Below are 17,009 nucleotides of genomic sequence, written 5' to 3' on the forward strand. Positions count from 1 at the left end.
CACTGGGGTTTTTTTTTAAGTTTTAGGTCAGAGAAGCGATTAAACACATTTCTTGATTGATGCAATAAAGGTGAATTCAGAGAATGGAGAGAAGAAACGCTGTCACAGTTGGATTTTTTAGGCAAGGAATGAAGGAGAGGTCGAAATGAGAGCAGTCTGTTAAAATAGCAGAAGAGTAGTGCATTATGATACATTAAAGAGAACCACATGTGTGAGAGAGGAAGATGAAGCATTATAGGAGATCGTTTTTATTGTTGTTGTTGTTGTTGTTGTTGTTGTTGTTGTTTTTGTTTTTGTTTTTGTTTGAGAGAGTTTTCATCAGATTAGGTCATGGAAGTGTTGTAGAAAAAATCGTGAGGTGAATGCAGAAATTGGATCGGTAAACGCAGGGGGTGTAAACAGATCACGTGGTTATGGGAGAAGCACGTGGCTATAGGAGGTGTTTAGTCAAAAGTGAAATTATTTATTTTAAATAAGGATTGCGTAACATTTGGAAAGGGGAAGGTTGAAGTAAAATCGTGGAAGTGTGTGGTGAATTTGGACGGTATACGCAGTGTGAAGCTGCTGGGACGATGAAAAGTACCAAGGAGAGTGGAGAGAGACACGTGGTCACAGGAGGTGAATAGCTCCAAAGGATACAATGAAGATTATTATTTTTTGATGTATTTTTGAAGAACAGGTAAGATTTGGGAATGGAAGGTTGTAGATCGGAAGAAATCGTGAAGGTAATGGCGAGAGAGGGTCAGCTCAGTGGAATAAAGATGGTGTGCCGGCAGGAGGAAGAAGAAGAAGAGGTGGATTAAGAAGAAGAGGAAGAAGAAGAAACAGAAGAAGAATCGATTGGCATGGTGTGCTGTTTCGGTTAACCTTCCACCGGGTGGACGACGTCCTGGCCGCGCTCCCCTCCTTCCTCCCATCCTTCATTCCCTCCGTCCTCCCCTCCTTCCTCCCCTCCTTCCTCCCCTCCTTCCTCCCCTCCATCCTCCTCCCCATCCTCCCCTCCATCCTCCCCTCAATCCTCCCCTCCATCCTCCCCTCCTCTCTCGACGATGCTCCTCTCTCGACGATGTTCCTCTCTCGACGATGCTCCTCTCTCGACGATGCTCCTCTCTCGACGATGCTCCTCTCTCGAAGATGCCCTCTCTCGATGATGTCCCTCTCTCGACGATGTCCCTCTCTCGACGATGCCCTTCTCTCGACGATGCCCTTCTCTCGACGGTTCCCCTCTCTCGACGGTGCCCCTCTCTCGACGGTGCCCCTCTCGACAATGCCCCTCCCCTCCCCCCTCTCTCGACGATGCCCCTCTCTCGACGATGCCCCTCTCTCGACGATGCTCCTCTGTCAACGATGCTCCTCTCTCGACGATGCTCCTCTCTCGATGATGCCCTCTCTCGATGATGCCCCTCTTTCAATCTCTCGAGGATGCCCCTCTCTCGACGATGCCCCTCTCTCGATGATGCCCCTCTCTCGACGATGCCCCTCTCTCGACGATGCTTCTCTCGAAGATGCCCCTCTCTCGACGATGTCCCTCTCTCGACGATGCCCCTCTCCCGCCCCTCTCTCTCGACGATGCCCTCTCTCGACGATGCTTCTCTCTCGACGATGCCCCTCTCTCGACGATGCCCCTCTCTCGACGATGCCCCTCTCTCGATGATGCTCCTCTCTCGACGATGCTCCTCTCTCGACGATGCTCCTCTCTCGACGATGCTCCTCTCTCGACGATGCTCCTCTCTCGACGATGCTCCTCTCTCGACGATGCTCCTCTCTCGACGATGCTCCTCTCTCGACGATGCTCCTCTCTCGACGATGCTCCTCTCTCGACGATGCTCCTCTCTCGATGATGCCCTCTCTCGATGATGCCCCTCTTTCAATCTCTTGAGGATGCTCCTCTCTCGACGATGCCCCTCTCTTGACGATGCCCCTCTCTCGATGATGCTCCTCTCTCGACGATGCTTCTCTCGAAGATGCCCCTCTCTCGACGATGTCCCTCTCTCGACGGACTCTCTCTCGACGATGCTCCTCTCTCGACGATGCTCCTCTCTCGAAGATGCCCCTCTCTCGACGATGTCCCTCTCTCGACGATGTCCCTCTCTCGACGATGTCCCTCTCTCGACGATGCCCTTCTCTCGACGGTTCTCCTCTCTCGACGATGCCCCTCTCTCGACGATGCCCCTCTCTCGACGATGCCCCTCTCTCGACGATGCCCCTCTCTCGACGATGCCCCTCTCTCGACGATGCTCCTCTCTCGACGATGCTCCTCTCTCGACGATGCTCCTCTCTCGACGATGCTCCTCTCTCGACGATGCTCCTCTCTCGACGATGCTCCTCTCTCTCGACGATGCTCCTCTCTTGACGATGCTCCTCTCTCGATGATGCCCTCTCTCGATGATGCCCCTCTTTCAATCTCTTGAGGATGCCCCTCTCTCGACGATGCCCCTCTCTCGACGATGCCCCTCTCTCGACGATGCCCCTCTCTCGACAATGCTCCTCTCTCGACGATGCTTCTCTCGAAGATGCCCCTCTCTCGACGATGTCCCTCTCTCGACGGACTCTCTCTCGACGATGCTCCTCTCTCGACGATGCTCCTCTCTCGAAGATGCCCCTCTCGCGACGATGTCCCTCTCTCGACGGACTCTCTCTCGACGATGCTCCTCTCTCGACGATGCTCCTCTCTCAAAGATGCCCCTCTCTCGACGATGTCCCTCTCTCGACGATGTCCCTCTCTCGACGATGTCCCTCTCTCGACGATGCCCTTCTCTCGACGGTTCTCCTCTCTCGACGATGCCCCTCTCTCGACGATGCCCCTCTCTCGACGATGCCCCTCTCTCGACGATGCTCCTCTCTCGACGATGCTCCTCTCTCGACGATGCTCCTCTCTCGACGATGCTCCTCTCTCGACGATGCTCCTCTCTCGACGATGCTCCTCTCTTGACGATGCTCCTCTCTCGATGATGCCCTCTCTCGATGATGCCCCTCTTTCAATCTCTTGAGGATGCCCCTCTCTCGACGATGCCCCTCTCTCGACGATGCCCCTCTCTCGACGATGCTCCTCTCTCGACGATGCTTCTCTCGAAGATGCCCCTCTCTCGACGATGTCCCTCTCTCGACGGACTCTCTCTCGACGATGCTCCTCTCTCGACGATGCCCCTCTCTCGAAGATGCCCCTCTCTCGACGATGTCCCTCTCTCGACGATGTCCCTCTCTCGACGATGTCCCTCTCTCGACGATGCCCTTCTCTCAACGGTTCCCCTCTCTCGACGATGCCCCTCTCTCGACGATGCCCCTCTCTCGACGATGCCCCTCTCTCGACGATGCCCCTCTCTCGACGATGCTCCTCTCTCGAAGATGCCCTCTCTCGATGATGTCCCTCTCTCGACGATGCCCTCTCTCGATGATGCCCCTCTTTCAATCTCTTGAGGATGCCCCTCTCAATCTCCCGATGATGTTCCTCTCAATCTCGATGATGCCCCTCTCAAAACACCTCCCTCTCTCTCCTTCGGCCTCATCATGTATCCCGGACATCCGTGTGGTCAGGGCTTTTCGGTTAACCGACCATGTTTCAGTTTTTTCGATGGAACTATTTGCAATCGTCCTTACTATGGAATGGATAATCGAGTTCAATCCTCTTAGTGCAGTTATCCTCTCGGACTCATTTTCGGCATTGCAGGCGCTGGAATCCTTACAGGGTGGCTGTTGGGCTATGGCTGTAGGCGAGTTTGATCAGATTCTGGTGCGTGGCGTGGATAGAGCTTCCTGGCTCTGACAGCACCATTAAACCCTCAAGAAGCAAACAAAAAAGAAGAATCGAGACTTGTGAGTGTGCAAGGAGAAAGGTAGTATTTGTTTTGTTGATTTAAGACAAGAAATAGAGTGTTTAGTTGGAAGGGATGGGGGACGTTGGGAAAGTGGGGAAGATAGAAATTGAAGGTAATGGAGAGAAAATACAATTGAACACGATCGTACACCGAGGGGAATGATGGGGTAGGCCTCAAGTACTCGATAAGACAAGGTCGACGAAAACTCACAAAATAGCACGATATTTGAACCAAAACCAAACTAGGAACACAGAGTAATGCGCACGTAAGAAAATAAACAGTTATAACGGGACAGATAACGACCGGAAAGTTAACTTTGAGATTGACAGCAGAGAGCCCTGAAGGAGACCTGCCGATGCTCCAAACCCGGAACCGGAAGTTAAATGATGTCTTCATGTTGATGTGATTTGGCTCGCGTGTTGAAGCAAGACGCTGGCCTTTGGCTCTTGGTTTGGTCGGTGAGGACGATTAGCACATGAAGCCATTACACTGGGGCTCTGACCTTTGGTGTTGAGTGCCGCTCGGATTGCCTGGCCTGCGTTTGTCCTGCTACAAGATAAGCACCATTTTTGTGCGTGTCTGTGCGAATAAAAGAGCCATCGGAGCGCCACTATTCCAGTTCCACAAAGACCAGCTCCAGGCCAAGTTAAGTACAACAATGCTTGAAAGGAGGGGTTTTCTTTTCATTTTGTGTTCCCGTAGTCTGTATTTGAGTTTGTGTGAAAGGTGCCTCAACTTTAGGATTTATTATTTCATTATTATTATTATTATTATCATTACCCTTTTGAATTATTGTCCTTTGTAAATATTTGTTATTTTTTTTATTAAATGTATTCCTTTTAAGAAACTGTAACTGTGTATCTATAGTGGGGTTCATGTAGAAACCACCCCCCTCCCTTGTGCTGTGCTCCTCCTGGGTGGATCAACCCTCCACCATTGTGCCCCCTCCCTGCGCCCACATCAATTTTGGAGTCTCTGTTGTAAGCATTTTAAGGGAGAAGCTTTGGCATCCATCCAGGAATGGGGTTAGACCCACTAGACATGGCAGTACGTTCCATGAAGCCAGGTAAAGTTGCTGTTTATTCGTCTTTTTGTCCTAACTGCTAAAAAGAAAATTCCATCAGACGCAGGATTTTGACCCGGTTAATAGAGGAGATGATCAATCCGAAGAGGATGCTTTGCACGACCTTCCACCTGAAAAAAGGTAAGTTATGGGGCCATAAAAAGGACTGCTTTTATAACGAATGAAGCTTCCCAAATCCCATCACCATCCTGTCTCCGGATCCAATGATGACCAACCAATATCCAAAAGCCACCAAACATGCAGGATTACGACAACTCTCAGCAGATACCTCTACCTGTTGCTTTGCTGTTTGCCTATTTTTACTGTACACTGATTTCGGAGTGTGCTATGAGATCGTTGGAAAAATTGAAGTTGTCTTTTGCAGCTCCTTTTATAAGTAAAGAAGTTTGAGTTGTCTTCTTCTGATATTTATATCATGTGTTTGAGGATTGTAAACTCGTTTCTTCGATTTGTTGGTGGTATACCGATTTATCTATTTATTTAATAACGACTTTTTCCGTATACCAGGACATTCAAATTTCCAATATTGGTATATCGCTATGAAAAATTATACCGATATAACCGGTATATCAATATATCACTGGAGCTGAGGAGGGTGCACTCTGGATGCTGGGAGTAAGCTGACCTGGAGCAGGCTATGGGCTCTGAGGGACATTCAGATTTGTGGGCCTGGGTACGCTGAGAGTGGAGCTGAGGTGTTACGTGCCAGGGAGTACACTGGAAGGGGAGAGGGGAAATTTTTTTAGCGAGGAGCAGTCACATTTGAGTCCAGCGGGGAGCCTGCAGATGAAGCCACATAGCCCTGCCACAAAATTGTGCAAAGGCACAAAGAGAAAATTGGAAAGCAAGACACAAACTTTGTAGAGCACCATCATGTGGGGTTGCAGTTAAAATTTTTTTGACGAAGAACCATATTAAAGGGGCGTTAAAGTTAAAGAGATCATGTTTTTGATGATGTTAGGATAGTTTGAGATGCTCCCCCTTTGCAACATTGTTGATGTCTGCAGCCGCCGGAGTGAAACATAGTGGGTAATTGGATGTTGAGTGGACCCAATGCATCCCAAATTGTTCGAATCAGTGTAGGCATAGCCCCCATCAAGTTGCTTTGCTGGCGAGCTTTGTGAGCACCGCCACGTCATTGTTTATTGTCACCATGCGTGCCTTGATCTTCCTCCCAGGAGATAGTTTAGCTTTTTGATTATTGGGTCCTGGGAGGGATAGACTATTTCAGAGGGTTTTAGTGTGCAGGAGCTTGTATAGAGTAGAGGGATTAGTTGGGCAGGTCGGAATGAGATGAGATGGTATAAGCCAGCCTACCTGCTGCCGACCACACACTCTTGTTGGCTTATACCATCTGCAGCCACTCACCTGAACGTCCTTTGCCAGCCAGCCTTGCCACCTTGCCTTCCAGTCTTGCCAATATACCTTCAGTTCGCCATGCGACCTGCTGCGTTGTCACTCGTTTGTGAGCCAAAATGACGTGTTTGTGAGCCACATAAGCCAAAAAGACACGTCGTGGGCCCTCCGAACCAAGAAGTCGTTTTCTGAGCCCTCCAGGGCCCTGATTTATGACAATTGTGGTGGTCTCATTTCGTGATTTCAGTGTCGTTAGGCCAGCCAGCTCATCCGGTTAAGGACGCACTCGGGATTTATGGTTATTTGGCCAGATTAGGAAGGTTGCAAGCGTTTATAGGCGCATCTCTCGGTTAATTACACGGTGCCAACCAGTATTGTAATGTAACAAACGGGTCTGGGAACTTGCTCAGTGCTGTGGACTTAGCTGGTGGTTGCGGTCATTTTGACACAACCCGCGGAACTCGAACTGGGTAACTGGAATGGGCCGTGGCTGTCACAATATTTTATACAGCTCAACTTTTTTTTTTCCAAAATTCAACAGATATAAACAGTTCAATAATGATGCAAGGTGCATATTATATTTCAACTCAACAAAGTATTTCTTTTCTTTTCTTCCACTTCTGTCTTGAGAATGGGGGAGGGAGATATCTTCGACTACAGATGGATGAGGTGTGTGTGTGTGTTTGTCTATTGATTACAGTCTATTAATTAATTACATAGAATTGGAACGTACCTTTTGACCCTTGAGACCCCTTTGACTCTTGAAGACCCTTTAAGACCCACAAGACGGGTGGGTAGTGGATCGTGATGCGGAATGAAATGGTTGTTGGTTATTCGTTGGAGGGTTTGTTGGATGTAAAGATGTAATAACCCAACTAAAAAGAAATAGCAACGCATGCCTTTGATTCTCCCACTAGACAAAAGGAAAGGGATCTTACTACACACATACTTAACGACATAACTAACTTTTGGGACATCTGTATGTTGAGTGCAAATGGTTTCCAGATCCGTACGTGTGTGTGTGTGTGTGTGTGTGTGTGTGTGTGTGTGTGTGTGTGTGTGTGTGTGTGTGTGTGTGTGTGTGTGTGTGTGTGTGTGTGTGTGGCATTTTTTTTATGGAGTTCTACTGGAGTGTTCTGATGTGGAATGTGATGCACCAAAATGATCATGATGATCTGAGTTGATTAGGCTAATTAGATGAGGCTAAGCAAAGACCCAACTTTCGTTTTCTCCATATTTTACTTTTCTTTTCTTCTCAAGTTCTTCTTCTCATCCTCTTCTCCCCTGATTTGAATGATGGCCATGTGACTCTTGGGTAAGTAAGATTGTACAAGGAAGAATACGTGTATGGTTAAATTTGTTCTGATGTGCCCTTTTTCTTTCTTGTTTGTAATTACTCGCTTTTAAATGATTGATTGCGTGTGTAAATAAAGAATGATTAGTTGTTATTTCCAATCTGTCTCGGTTGTTCTTTTCTTCATTGGTCTGACAAAGTAGTACAAGTATAGTTAGACAGGAAGTTGTACTTTCCATCTTTCCATCAACAAGGACACTGTCTGGAGCATCATCACTGAAAATCTCGAAATGCGCAATGTGTGCGCAAAGATGGTCCCCAAGCTGTTGTCCGAGGACCAGAAACAGCAAAGAGTCACTGTCTGTCAAGACATTATCGAGCGCCTCGAGGACGATCCAGACCTGCTCGGGAGAGTCATTACTGCCGATGAATCGTGGATATTCGAATACGATCCCAAGACCAAACAGCAGAGTCATCAGTGGAAAGGTCCGGCATCACCAAGACCAGAGAAAGCAAGGATGTCTAAGTCGAAGGTCAAGGTGGTGCTCATCGCATTTTTTGACATCAAGGGCATCGTCCACTTCGAGTTTCTACCACGGGGTCAAACAATTCATCAATACGTGTGCAAGGAGATCCTCTGGCGCCTCATGAGATCAGTCCGGGACAAGAGGAGGGATCTGTGGGCGAACAATGCCTGGGTGCTCCACCATGACAATGCTCCTGCTCACAGTGCCCTGAGAATCCAACAGTTTCTGGCAGAGAGGAACCTGCCAACTCTGGAGCAACCCCCGTGTTCACCAGACTTGGCCCCTTGTGATTTTTTTCATATTCCCCAAGCTCAAGGGGGTGATCAAGGGGACCCGATTTCCTGATGTCGAGGCCATCAAAAGGGCCATGACCATGAAGCTCCGCAGGATTCCAGAAGAAGCCTTCCAGGGGTGCATCGAAGAAGATGGACAAGTGTTTGAGACTGGAGGGAAACGATTTTGAAGGGGACAAGCTGTGATTTCAATATATTTTTTGGAATACAATTTCTGTGAAGTCAGTCCCGACTCTTTTTAGACAGATATATATATATATATATATATATATATATATATATATATATATATATATATATATATATATATATATATATATATATATATATATATATATATAGGGTAATTCCCAATGCTTCGATACATGAAGTTTTGTGAGATGATTTTGAGATGATACTAACTGCATGATAAGTGGAATCCCATCTGATCCATTTCATGCACTTTAACAACATGATCCGGATCCAGTTAAACCAAACTCCATTACTTGTTTTTTTTATTACCATGGTTATCACGATGTCCTACTGATCTTATCCTGTTTGTGTGGTTAGAACATGATTTTTTAAATCAGTTCGTGCTCAAAAAAGATGCAGCGTGCATTTATCTTTTTTAAAATATCAGACGTTAAATGTTCACTGATTCATTCATCATTAATACAAGATCTTTAGAGGGGGAAATTTATCCCACCAATTTCAGGTGTAGTGCCGGTGCAGTGCCCCCCCCCCCTTTCCCATCAAATCGCATCCTGCTCCAAGCCCTTGTGACATAATGCTTCCTTTAAACAAAACACACAAACACAGATATATGTTACGTACTGGTAAGTTCTTACAAAAGTTATTTTATTTGAAGTTATAACCTTAACTTATAAACAATTAACTGATTTCCCAACTGCCTGGATCATCAGCTGGGCACCGTTCTTCATCGAGATTTCGATCCTTTCAGCCCAGAACCTCTGCAAACGGTGGGTCCACAGCCCCGGTCACAGGTACACATCAGTAAATGACTCAATTACCCAACATCAATGGACCCACAACCTCAAAGTTGTGCCCAGTCATTCAACACAGCAATGCAATATCCTTATTCAAACTTCCTCCACTCCGAACCAGACTTCCTCCATTTCCTTTGACACGAATGTTTCTCACGTGAGCTTTCGTTATACCGAAGGGGCATACAGTCGCATTTAACACCAGCATCACAACCACCACCACAATCAGCACAACAAGCATCATCAGGACAACTACAATAGCCACCACCAGAATCGGTACCACCATTACCAACACATCACCAGTACAACCAGCACCACATGCCAGACAGGTTAGAGAGTATGAAGAGTGTCCGATGGGGGGTTGAGAATAGGATTTGGGAGTTTGGGTGTTTGGTTTTAGGGTTGGGGTTTTTGAGTTTGTGTTTGGGTTAGGATAAGTACGAAGAGGGGATTTTCTGCAGGCGTGATGGTTTGAATGATGTTTTCCTGTGCTTCGTTCATTGTGGAACTGTTACCAACGTTTATTAAATAAATAACCTCACATAACATCACATTTATACTCTGTAAAGAGTTTAGCCATGTTACCGGCACACAATAGCCTACACCTTGTGAGATATCGTAGCATCTATAAATTGCACCGGTAAATGCAGACTGGACAGCCGGCTTTAGACAATGATCCGAAGGAAGGCGTGATCCATGATGTACCCCTCCCCCCTGTTGTAACTTGTCCAGGATTTGAACAAACACGCACAGGAGAGCACGTGACCCTGTGTCTGTTCATTTATGGAATTTGACATCACAACCGTCTCTTCCAAAAGGTGGGCACAGAGGTTTGGAGATTTGCACTTGGGACGAGCAGGAGGTGAAGTTTGGAGCGATTATATCAGGTGAGTCCTGCTTGGCGCAGCGTTTGTCCTTGTGCCTTGTTTGACAATGACAGAGAAATGGGAATTGGAGCCGTTTGAATTGAAATGGACAAATATTTGGGGAATCAACAAATTTTCTCCCGAGAACTCTCCGATGGAGATCGAAGCTTCTATGAGATTTTCCATCAGCTGGATATGACACACACACACACACACACACACACACACACACACACACACACACACACACACACACACACACACACACACACACACACACACACACACACACACCTGGATTTCTGGACGATGGTTACGTGCCTTTCGGTGAGAGAAAGCTCATGACATCACACAGCCAATTGACTCGAGGGATAGATGCGTTGCATGTCGGCTGCAGGCCACTCCGTGTGTGTGTGTGTGTGTGTGTGTGTGTGTGTGTGTGTGTGTGTGTGTGTGTGTGTGTGTGTGTTCCATGACCAATCGGCACGTAGAGCGCTTGCCAAGTGGCTTAAGTAATCAAGCAAGCACCCCCAAGAAAACGCTGGCTGCTTGGGAACCGAACAGACCACGGGTGTGTTCCATTATCAACTCGAAGGGCACTCGGTGGAGTGGTAACCTCTGCCAGGTAGAACAGTTCACGTTTTGTATCCCATTGATGGGCTGGATCCGAATCAAAATCCAATCCGCTTGTTCTCGTCACCTATTCAACTCATCCACAACTTTTTGAGATATATTTAGTTTTTGGGCCTATCTATCATTTTTTTTTTTTAAATTAGACCTGCGTTGACCTTTTGACCTTTAAATTAATAGGTGTTAGAATTCAGCGACCGGACATGAAAATGCTCTTCAAATTTCAAGTCAATCGGATGAAAATTGAGGACTTTAGAAAATTTGCCTATTGACCGATGTCGACCTTTTGGCCTATGTTTACCTCAAAATCATTAGGTGGTTGAATTCAGTGACTTGATGTACAAATGCTCTTCAAATTGCAAGTTAATTCCGATTTAAATTGAGGATTTTAGAAATTTGGGTGATGTTAACCTCAAAATTAGGTGGTTGATTTTGGTGAGCTGATGTGCAAATGCTCTTCAAATTTCAAGTCGATCGGATGAAAATTGAGGATTTTGGAAAATTTGGCCAAAATTGGCCTTTTGACCTATGTTGATCTCAAAATTAATAGGTGTTTGAATTCAGCGACCTGATATGCAAGTTCTCTTCAAATTCCAAGTCAATCGGATGAAATTTGAGGATTTTATAAAATTTGGCCTCTTGGCCCATGTAGACCTTTTTGTTTGACTGAATTTTACGAAACTTCGGTGATCGTAGGGTCGGTGACATTAATCTCTGAAAATTTCAAAACTGTCGGTTGAGCGGTTTGGGCTGGAGGCGAGCGGACAGACAAACAAACACATACTTGTCAAGTATCAACATACTTGTCAAATGTTTTTTTTTGCCAAGTAACAAACAGACAGAGAGTGGTAAAAACATAACCTCCTTCACCTTGGGTGGTGGAGATAAGAAGCTTGCTATCGCTTGCCAAGCCAGCCGTTCCTTATCAACAGTGTCGAATGGTGCATAAGCCACTTGGTGAGCACTCTCCCTGAAACTTGATGACTGAATGCATCCCAGGTCTAACAGTCTGTGTGTGTCAATCCTTGAGAGTGGAATGGAAGGGAAACATTGCGTTTTTGAGATGGATCGAACATTCCATCCAATTCGAGTTTTGATGATACTAAAACGGGTCATCTGTGGGCTCACACAAACAAATCGGGTCAAACGCGTGAAATCCGGGTCATCTGTGGGCTCGCACAAACAAATCGGGTCAAACACGTGAAATCCGGGTCATCTGTGGGCTCGCACAAACAAATCGGGTCAAACGCGTGAAATCCGGGTCACCTGTGGGCTCACACAAACAAATCGGGTCAAACACGTGAAATCCGGGTCACCTCTGGGCTCACACAAACAAATTGGGTCAAACTCGTGAAATCCGGGTCATCTGTGGGCTCACACAAACAAATTGGGTCAAACTCGTGAAATCCGGGTCACCTGTGGGCTCACACAAACAAATCTGGTCAAACGCGTGAAATCTGGGTCATCTGTGGGCTCACACAAACAAATTGGGTCAAACGCGTGAAATCCGGGTCATCTGTGGGCTCACACAAACAAATCGGGTCAACAGCGTGAAATCTGGGTCATCTGTGGGCTCACACAAACAAATCGGGTCAAACGCGTGAAATCCGGGTCATCTGTGGGCTCACACAAACAAATTGGGTCAAACGCGTGAAATCCGTGTCACTTGCCATCAATGAGATAGACGAGCAAATACAACCAGTTGCTTCGCTGACGGGGGAGCGAGGAGGGGTGGGGGAGTAAATATAGGGGGAGGAGAATGAAGAAGGGGGAGCGAGAAAGGGGGTAGGGGAATGAATAAAGGGGAGGGGAGTGAAGAAAGGGGGTGACAAAGGGGGGAGAGCGAGACCTCACCACCTGTCGTTTTACACTCTGGAAGGGGGAAGGGAGCGAGGAGGATGGGGGAGAGAGAAGGGTAGTGGGGAGGGGAAGGGGGTTTTCAGGACATGCCATTGATCGGGGAACTTGAGGGAAATCAGGGGGTGGTGGGGGGGGGGGGGATGCTCCCTTTATGTGGGCATGAGTAAAAGATTGAACGAAATGGATCCGGTAAAACAGCATGTTCAAATGGGTCATATCAAACAACACCTGCACACAACCCAGAGAAGGCTTCGCAAGGGGAGGGGAACGGAAGGCAGGATGAGGGGAGGGGAGGGAAAGGCAGTGAGAGGGGAGGGGATGGGAAGGAAGCACGAGCAGGGGGGAGGGAATGCAGCAGGAGGTGAGGGAATGCAGCAGGAGGAGGGGAAGGCAGGATGAGGGGAGGGAAGGAAAGGCAGTGAGAGGGGAGGGAGTGGAGGCAGCGTGAGGGGAAGGAGTGGAGGCAGCGTGAGGGGAGAAGAGAAGAAGTCAGCATGAGGGGAGTGGAGCGAAGCCGCACGTGGGGAGGGTGAGGCAGCACTAGGGGCCGACGCGGCCGTGTGAGGGGAGGAGAGGGGAAGGTAGTGTGAGGGGAGGGGAGAGGGAGGCAGCATGAGGAGAGGGGAGGGTTAGGCATGGTGAGGGTAGGGGAGGATTCGGCAGAGGGCAGGGGAGGCTGCATGAGGGGATGGGAAGGCAGCACAAGGGGTGGGGACAGAATGGGGAGGCAGCAAGGGGAGGGGGCAGCGTGATGGGAGGGGAGGGGAGGCAGCGGGAGGGGAGGGGTAGGCGGGGAGGGGAGGCAGGGCGATGGGAGGGGAGGTGTAGGCAGCTTGAGGGGAGGGGGAGGCAGTGTGACGGGAGGGGAGGGGAGGGAAATTGTAGTATGAGGGGAGGGGAAGGCAGCGGAAGGGCAAGGAGAGGAAGTGTGATTCCAGAGTAGGCAGTGCACCATGGCATTACCGTGGTGATAAAACACACCCAAGCACTAACGTTTTCTTTTTAACCAAGCTGTGTTCTGTATAAAGCCACGTGGAAAATGTCTTCCGCCATCTTATTATTTATTCTTCTTCTTCCTCCTCTTCTTCTTCTTCTTTTTCCACCTCCCTCTTCTTATTTTTCTTCTTCTCCAATAATAAGGTGAGTCTCATTCCCGTTTCTCATATCGCTTTGTTTCAGAAAACGCTGATTACTCACTGCCCTTTAAAGCATCACAAAGCAGGTTGAGTTTTATGCAACACAGGTGAGAAAAGAATACGAAGATGCAGCTGATATTTCAATAATTTATTCACACGATTTTTAAAGGGTGAAAGTGAATTTTTATTTCCATCAGCGAAGCAACGGGTCTTACTTGATATTTCTGTTGGCTTTGTCGCGAACCACCAAACAGCTTGGTCAGTGCTCGACAAGTGGCTTGAGCACTCAAGCAAGCAATCCCGTGCACCTGAAAATGCCCAAGCAATGTCCGAATTCGGCAAATGAACACTCGGAACTGCTGCTAAGTTCAATTCTGGAGTTAAAATTGAAATTCGGATTAGATTAAGAGATTCTCGAGGTTATGGTATGTGCGGAAATTAAATAAAGCCACGAACACTTGCGTCTCCGGGCATTTATAAGCATTGCAGTGTATCCAGCATAAGTATGATGATGAGAGGCATTCGATGATATAAGTGAGGAAAGTGGGGAAAATAACTCTCGTTAAGAAATCACTGCGGCCTGTTCCAAGCCAAGGCATTGTTGAGTAGGCCCAAAAAAATGGCGGCTTAAGACTCTTGTGAGCTGACAGATAGCTGACCAAGATGGCATGCCACCATCTTGGCAAAGCTTATTTTGGTTTTTCGTGATGAGCAGCCCTAAATTATCTTCACAAGGTGTGTTTAAATTAACCCAAACAACAAATTTTCATTCATGCATCACCTTGGAGTTTCTGTAATATCCATGCAATGTTTGGGGCCACGAGGTTTAATGATTTTTGAGTTATGGAGGAGACTGAGGGATGGACCGGCGGACGGACCGACGGACGGACGGAATGACAGGCACACGCTGACATTTTTTTTTTTTTATAGATGCAGCCTATGGCTGCTGGTTGCATAATTGCTGGGAGTGTGGCTGTGCCGCTGATGTAGTGCCCCCTGTTTCCAAGAAGCTGGTACTCATTTTGTCAACCTTGGAAGAATGATGGGCTGAGTCAACCCACCTGGTGTTATTAAACGCCATGACAGGGGTTGAAATTCAAGACCCTTAGATCTTAACCCAGCCGCCTTAACCATTAAGCCAACACCAGGTTAAATTACTGACTGAAACAGTTTTAAAATAGTAACTAAAAGCAGTGAGAATGCAGAAGATACCCCAAGACCATAGGGCTTTCGGGGCCAGAAGGTGAGTGCTGAACCATGCCAATTATGGCTCTGCTTCTGTTGAAGTGCTACCCCGTCCTGCCCAGCCAGCCAGAGCTCAGAGGTTGGACAGTCTGGATGGAGATGTTTCAGAGATTTCTTCTGGGTGACCACAATTTTTTGCACATACCTCCAGAGGGCACTGTATACATTTCTGGGGACACACACACCACAAATTTTAGCACACTATTTCCCTTATATACACGCGCTAGCAGCAACAGATGCAAAACTTTCATATAATTTCTCTTGTGGCCCCAGGACCAAACAAAAAAACCCATTTATAACAGACCTCACAGCTCCAACTCCCCCACCACCACAAACAACCACCTCCAACATGATTAATCGTAAAAATAATCGTTTTAAAAGTTGATTTTAAACTTACCCTGTGCATTCTCAAGCCCCAGATGTGACCTTCCCATAACTGATAAGAAACACCCAAACTAGATTGGTGCGTCCCTCAGGTTCTCACATGAATATAGCTGATACAAGTTTTGTGTATATTCACTTTGTGAAGATGTCTTTTGTTGAAGAGTTGGTAACCATCATTTTGTTGGTAATGACACACAGTCTCTTCTCTTCCACAGCAGACGTCCATTAATTAAATCACCAAACCTGCCATGTTCACAGGAGGCGCTCCCGCAAGGTTCAGATTCTACTCACTGGCAGCTGTTGTCGAACGTTTGGGTAGCACGCATCTGTCCACAGTTCTTTGGGCCTTGCACCAGTCCACATCATTGTGAGTTTGCAGTACAGGCAGCTAGCTGCAAGATCTCAGCCCTGTCGGTGAGCTGAGAAGGTTCTCCAACTCTTTCATTGTGCAGAGGCACACCCCTTTCTCTCAGGTACTTTTCCAAGTATTTTTTGACTTATTTTTAAAGTTTTGTGAGCCATTTCAACAAGCAATCCTTATCTCACAAACACAATGTGTTTGAGCATGCCCCGATGGCCGCTGTTGCTTGTGGTTTCTGTGTATTCACGTATAGCATTCTGGGATGAATTCCATGATTTTGAAAGTCCCCTATTGTGTCCTCATGGGCCCACTCCCACCAGGTTAGTTGGCAGGCGTTATCCCTCCCACCCTCTCTTCGGCTTTCATTGCCGTACACGTAGGTATACAGCTTTGCCGACTTTGTGGAATCCTTTTAAGTGATGAAAAATTTGAGTACCACGGTCATGGACCATTCCACTTTAAAATGCATAGACAATTGTTCAAACCAAGTTCTGAGCTTGAACCAATTTTGAGTTAGGCCATCTGAAAAGAACAAGCATTACAAATGGGCTGTTTTAGGTCTGTCAATTTTGCCGTTTTGCAATTCTGTCAAGACGATTGCAATGCCCGTGTGTGTGTGTGTGTGTGTGTGTGTGTGTGTGTGTGTGTGTGTGTGTGTGTGTGTGTGTGTGTGTGTGTGTGTGTGTGTGTGTGTGTGTGTATTTGTCCACGTCTATATATTTTTGCTTTAAAAATGGTTCTCTATGCGACCGCTTGTCCGATCGATGCAATACTTTCAACACAGGAGGGACTCGATGCCCACGGAGAATATCTTTTGCTGTCTCTGACATCATAGGTCACACGGTATAGTAGCCATATTCAGTTGAAGGGAAAAATTTGGACATCATTTTCTCCGAAACCGCTCGACAAAAAAATTGAAACTTGTCATGCTTCGTCAACTCCCCATGGGGGTATATCACGTAATAACGATGGCATCAACGGTGAAGTGGTATTTCAGCCATAATTGGTTGAATTGAAATCCTTGTTCGAAAATCTGAAACTTCATATATCTGATCTATGACCAGATGTGAGTGAAGAATTAGATTTATGACGTTCATAACCCATGCCAAGAAACTATGTGTCTTAATAGGGTGCATGGATGATACGGGTATATGGGCCATAATAGTGGCGTGTTC

General features: G+C 47.1%; 1 protein-coding gene and 1 long non-coding RNA gene across 4 annotated transcripts in view; one reads left to right on the forward strand and one right to left on the reverse strand.

Annotated features, from left to right (window-relative positions):
- Positions 1 to 13,906: 13,906 nt before the first annotated feature.
- Positions 13,907 to 17,009, reverse strand: part of LOC147033632 (uncharacterized) — a 73,562-nt gene continuing 70,459 nt past the window's right edge. Inside the window, exon 3 of the long non-coding RNA XR_015055577.1 lies at positions 13,907 to 15,258. This is a non-coding gene — a long non-coding RNA (uncharacterized LOC147033632). The remainder of the gene's footprint in view (positions 15,259 to 17,009) is intronic.
- Positions 15,379 to 17,009, forward strand: part of LOC147033633 (NACHT, LRR and PYD domains-containing protein 12-like) — a 60,687-nt gene continuing 59,056 nt past the window's right edge. The window contains exon 1 of one of the 3 annotated variants that reach the window (XM_085871689.1): positions 15,379 to 15,946. The gene's annotated coding sequence lies outside the window, so the exon portion shown is untranslated. The remainder of the gene's footprint in view (positions 15,947 to 17,009) is intronic. The other 2 variants (XM_085871687.1, XM_085871686.1) reach the window with 2 other exon arrangements.

This window comes from Eptatretus burgeri, chromosome 2, assembly GCF_056783735.1.
Source record: "Eptatretus burgeri isolate ZD-2024b chromosome 2, Ebu_testis_v1, whole genome shotgun sequence".
In the NCBI taxonomy this organism is placed as follows: domain Eukaryota; kingdom Metazoa; phylum Chordata; class Myxini; order Myxiniformes; family Myxinidae; genus Eptatretus; species Eptatretus burgeri.